This window comes from Mauremys reevesii, unplaced genomic scaffold (genome assembly GCF_016161935.1).
Source record: "Mauremys reevesii isolate NIE-2019 unplaced genomic scaffold, ASM1616193v1 Contig102, whole genome shotgun sequence".
Taxonomy (NCBI): Eukaryota; Metazoa; Chordata; order Testudines; family Geoemydidae; genus Mauremys; species Mauremys reevesii.
This window is the reverse complement of record NW_024100719.1, coordinates 273,290-279,166: the sequence shown is the minus strand read 5'-3', so window position 1 is coordinate 279,166 and position 5,877 is coordinate 273,290. Positions and strand designations below refer to the sequence as shown.

The 5,877-nt window shown below is 44.2% G+C and overlaps 1 long non-coding RNA gene across 1 annotated transcript; it reads left to right on the top strand.

Annotated features, from left to right (window-relative positions):
• Positions 1-1,289: 1,289 nt before the first annotated feature.
• On the top strand, positions 1,290-2,979 carry LOC120392574. Its single transcript, XR_005591730.1, has 3 exons — positions 1,290-1,348; positions 1,802-1,936; positions 2,932-2,979. It is a non-coding gene; the product is annotated as an uncharacterized LOC120392574 (long non-coding RNA).
• Positions 2,980-5,877: the final 2,898 nt, after the last annotated feature.

Genomic DNA, 5,877 nt, shown 5'->3' with positions numbered 1-5,877 from the left:
ACCTGGTTGTGGCACACCTCATTATGAAGTCCCTATTTAAGACCAGCCATCAGTGCATTCAAGCTCAGGTCAGTGCTCAGCTTTTGTATCAGGAAGAGCTGATTGGTAGGTTTGCTGAATTGTAGCTATTTTAGAAGTTCTGCCGCTTCCTGGGTTAGGGATTTCAGACATACTCATGAGATACCTAAGGCAGCTCCTATGATGATCTGAGGCAGCACCCTGTGTATTATCCAGTTCTGTGGTGCATGATGGGTACATCTGGGAAAGGACTGGTCAAAGAGCACACATGCTGGAATGCAGCCCCTAGGGCTGCATATGATGACGTTTCTTTACATAAGGGCTCTGGGAGAATTAACGGCCATTACAGCGAGGCAGAGGAGTTATTCACTCTTGGTTGAAAATGTTGGTTTGTCATTTATTTTGTGGGACATTAACTGAATTGAAAAAGCAGCTGGTGTGTATCAAGAGTAAAGAAGCTACATGCCTTTTCCAAGGGCTACCTAGCCTAATTGTGGACTTCTCCTGAAGGAACTAGCAGAGCAGTCCATTGTCACCTTGCTCACTGGGGGCTTCTGAAGAGAAGGATTTCCATATTTCTGTTGTATGAGAGATATGGAAACAGTTTGACTACCAGGCCCAGCTGCACAAATCCACATCATTGCTGGATAAATTCCTGTCCTGTGTCATTTGAGGCGATAATCACCTGGGGAAAGTCCTTGAGATATCGATTCTAATCCCTTCCTAGCTAGTGATCAAAGGTTTGTATGTATTACCAATCACCAGAGCATCTATGGATTTTGCTCCTGCAGAGTACAGTGATAATAAAACAAGATGACAGTCATGATGAGAAACATACCCTTTCCTCAGTAGCTTCCTTGCTGATCAGGTTTGGGTGGAATTTGGCTGATCATCGGCTCACCCCTCCTACTCCCACCCACATCATTTCAGATTCTCCACTATATGAATCTCCATCAAGTCAACTAACTCCGTTCTTCTTTATCTATTCTCCATGGACCATCAGAAGTAAACACAGCCCTTTCTGATGGTTTGAAGAAATAAACTCAGTACAAAGCAAAGCAGTATCGAAAAAGTACAGGAAAGGAACTCTCTTACAAGATCATCTACAGTGTGGAAAATAGAGAATACACTAATTTCAGTCATTTCTCAAGATCTCCAGTGATGGAACCTCAATTCCTATTCTAGGCAATTTACTCCTTTTTGTCAGAGATTGCCGTTTAACTCCTAGAAAATTTGATTAATGTCTAGTGTGAATGTCTCTTTTTATCCAGTTACAATCGGAGTACCATCAGAGGAGGATGGATTACGTGAAATCAACGCTGGATTCTTGGTAAGAAAAGAGTTTTGCATTACACACATTATATCGTGTGGGCGGTCGGGAAAGATGAGCGTTAAAGTCGCATAGTTAAGCCAACAGTCTCCGAATGGCACAGAGGCTGACAGCTTCCCAGATAACCCTGCAGGCAGCTCTTAGTATAGAACGAATCATGTCTCCTTCTTAATCTGTCTCCTTCTTAATCTCTTGACTGTTGTGTTGCTGAATGTCTGGGTTCCTCTCAGAGATCCCGTTCCTCAATATCCTTTTTCTAGGTACCTGAAAGGTGCATTAAGCCACTATTTTCAATGGGGTTTCCCGTTCAATATTAGAGTCAGCAATGATTTAGCTCCTCTACTCTTCACTGTTTTCCTTCTAGCACTGTCCCTAAATTGCTGTGCTTATTGATACTTTATTATTATTATCGGGAACTCACTACTAATATTTTGTTGTTTCCATTTTATTTAGGATGAAGGCGCCATCGAGGGCCAGACCCCATCTCCGGAGTAAATTTGCTGCATCCCTCTGGCCCCTCACTGCCTTCTTTATGCCCAGTGAAGGCTCCTTATATGCCACAAAGGCATATCAAGCCTCATTCAGCAGGTAATTCTGGGATCAGCCTCCTCCCTGAGTATCCAGCACTTCGGGAGCGAACTCCCACCATTCGGAAAGTGTGGATGCAGCAGTCATTGAAAAACACTTCCCACAGGCAGAGATCTCTATCCTGCCTAGACCCCAGTCAAGTCTGGGTTTAAAATACTCTGGGAGGGCTCAGGCCCTCAGCATTGGACTCGCTTTTCAAGTGATGAGGCTCCTCTTCAAAGAGGAGAAAGAAGGAGTCAGGGACAGAAAATGAAGTACTCGCATCTCTAGGTTGATGACAGTTTCACTGTTTGTGTTTCACTGTAGACTGTAGGGCAGGCTCAAGGTGAGGAAGACAACTACTATGTTGTCAGGGTCTTTATCAAGCCATTTCTACTGTCCAGTCTGGGAAGGAGCAACAGACAGTTCCTTTAAAGAGCCCAATAATCACTTGTAAGGAGAATATTCCTTAAGATTCAATGCCTCTGAGTAACGTCCTACCTCCTCCCTGATGAGATGGAGTTTTCTCCCTTTGTGACCAAGAGCAACAACAATAGCTCACAGATGTTAAGGTCAGAAGGAATCATCGTGATCTGACCTCATGCACATTGCAGGCCACAGAACCGCAGCAACCCACTCCTGTAATAGGCCCCTAATCTCTGACTGAGTTACTAAGGTGTGATGGAACAAAACACCTGCTGTGATGGCTGAAGGCCATGGAGGGGTTAGGCAGCCATTGGAGAGGAACACCAGTGAGTCTCTCGCCCAATGACGTGATATGAGACTTTTGAGATACTTAGGAGATGGGTTTCCAAAACAGGCTTTGATATTTCTGCTAGTTAATAAAATACAGCTTTCATTGGAAAACGGAAGGAAATTGGATTAACAGGGATCTTACTGGGAGGTGGGATCATGTGGTGTTGTTAACATGGATCATATCATATGGGGAAGCAGGAGATAGAGAAGGGAATTGCTCCCCTGATGCTAATATTTCCTTGTCGTTCATTTTATTTTAGGATGAGTGCTCCCTCCTGGGCCTCTTTAAGAAATGACCTTCCTTTTCCTGCCCCCGGTCTGTCAGAGGCACAGATCTACAGCCAGTACATAGCTTTGTTGGAAGAGAGTGGACCCTCTGCCAGAGAGTGAGCATTAGGATTCTTTGTCTGTGTGCACATGGAGAGGGAGGGCAAGTGGGTAGATGTACATATACATACAAGGTTTTGAGTGCAGCCATGGAATACGGTTGCCACCCTTCTAAAAAAATGCACTCACAAGACAAATTCTCTGCAGTTGTTTTAGGAAAGATGGGGTTTTGTCTGACCACCAACAGGCCCCAACCATTCTTCCTCCTCTTAACATCTTCTTGCAATGCAAACAGTCCTTTTCCTCCCTCCCAACCTCATCCTGCTACTATCTGTGTAGTGATAGTCCTATTCTCTCCTATCCCTTTCCTTTGCTGAGTGGGAAATGTCTTTGTTTATTATATCATTTGTGCAGTAGCTTGATGGCTCATTCATTGCTATGGCAAACAAGTTGACTGCCAATGTCTGCAGTTGGATCTGCCCTGTTCCTTACTATCCTGAATAACTAAGAACTGAAAAGGAGAGTTAGGTGGAGGAGTTTGAACAAAAATGGTAGCATCCAAGAAACAACTATGGAATCTTTCAATTAATATCCGCTGGGAAGATTACAGGATTGTCTGTGAGCTTGTAGCTACAGGCCAGGGAGGGTGGAGGGGAGCTGTGAACACCCTGAATTTGCACAGAGTCAGAGGGTGCCCCTAAAGGGACAATGTGGCAAGTGAGCTCTAGATGACGAGGAGCAGAAATAAAAACATGTCAACTCTTAAATGTGGTGTGGCCTTTCCATGACTCACACCCTCTCATGCCTCACTTTAGCCCATTGAATGGTGGGGTTCGGAAAGAAGAATGGAGAGGGCTGGGAACTGGCCAGCAGCACCATGGGAGAATGCAATAATTGCCGTTAATTTTACAGACACCCCAGCTTGGTCCACTCTTAATGTCAAGTCCTCTGAAGGACAAGCTATTGAGCTCAAACCATGTCCCCGATCTCCTCAATTCGGTAGCAGCTGTCTTCCCCATCTAATGAATGCCTTCTCTCTTTTTTTTCAGCAACTCTGCAGCCAAAGAGCAGCCATATTACTTCCTCTCCTTTCAGAGGGTCAGGAGGTAAGTGATTTCTACAGTTCTCTAGGGAGGATTGAACTGGATGACTGAATGTGCTGTTTGCTGCACCTTCTTGTATTTTTCAGAGGATGTCTTTTTTTTTTTAGCAGCAGCAGCATTCAGTTTGCTGAACGATTATGAAACATTTAGTGCTTCTTAAAATCTCCTTGTGCCTCTTTGGAGGCCACATCCTGCATTTCCAGCCACAACAAACTAGAACTATATTTCAGAGAAGACAAAGAGGATGAAATGTTGACTGTGTGACCCACTGCCATTATACTATAGGGGGAGGTGGAAGAGAACTGCAAACATCCAACCCCACAGCTTGACATGCCCTCCACAGCAGTTCTCTATTCCCATGCTAGGCAGCTACCACCAGTGGCCATTTGGAGACAGATAGGGAGATCTGTCTGCTTGCAGGAGATGCAACATAATTAGTATCAAACCAGCCTCACTTTTCTCAGCATTGTTTCCTTCCTTACACTGCCAGGATTGGTTTTTGCTCTAAAGAGAAGTGATGCTTTACAACCAAATCACTAAGGGTGTTTGGTACACATGAGATGTAAATAGTATAAGAAAGAGCAAACCATCTTTTGCTGAGTTATTATGGGCAGGGATAACTGAGAAATATGTACAGTCATTAATGAAGATGAGAATGAGGAATTCAGCACTTCAGTCACTAAGGTGATTTCTTTTTCTAACACCACTTTAGAATCAAGGGAGCTGTGTGAGCGCCTGTAGGTCTTCTAGGCGGAGAATTATACCAAGTGAATGTGTCAACATTTGAGAAGGAACCCCTCTCCCAAAACACTTGATGTTTAGCAGACTAATATACTTCTAGGCTGTGTGACATTAACTCTGCTTTCCCTTCTCTTTCAGGCTCCTCGTGGAAATCCATGAGTCCAGCCCGCCTTTAAAGTAAGTAGCAATGACTGGTGCCCAAGGGGAGGGAGAGAGGATGTAAAAGATCAAGCAAGATCCTATTTCTTCCTGGGTCCCACAGCCAAGGGACATTCCACCTCTCTCTCAGATCATCTCTTTTCCCAGTTTCCAGCAGGTCATCTTCATGGAATGCTCTCCCAGTTCATTGAAACACAGTAGAGAGGCTTCCATCAGGGTTTTATTCCTATCCTTTTCTAAATATTGTCTCAGAGGAGGCTGTTGTACCATAGCTGGTTATAGTTCTATGGGTATCTATACACCACACAGTGCTAATACCATGGGAATGGCCTTTGTACAAAGAAATCCATTTAAAAGAGAAGGAAAAGCCATTTGTCCCTGATGTCTCATCATAGCAAAGACTCTGAAACTTCCTTCTTTTTAAAGCTATTACTAAGTTCCTGTTTGTTGCTTTTGTCTTCCCAGCAGTCACCAGATGAGAGACTACACACCACCAGGGATGGTCCCCATGGCCATGCCGTTTCAAATTCCACCACATGATGTCTGGCAGGTAAACTATACTGCAGTTCTGAGCCTTCCCTGCAAACTCTATACTATACCAGCACAAAGAAACAGCTGCTATCTGGGATCAAAATCCATCTGCATTCTCTCCGTTCAGAACCAGTGCTACTGGACGGCATCAGTCGTCTTAGTCTGTAGCCGCAAAAGAACAGGAGTACTTGTGGCACCTTAGAGACTAACACATTTACTTGAGCAGAAACCAGTCGGAGAACACCTCAGTCTCCCTGGTCACTCGATTACAGACCTAAAAGTCACAAAATTACAACAATAAAACTTAAAAACAGACTCCAGCGAGAGACTGCTGAATTGGAATTA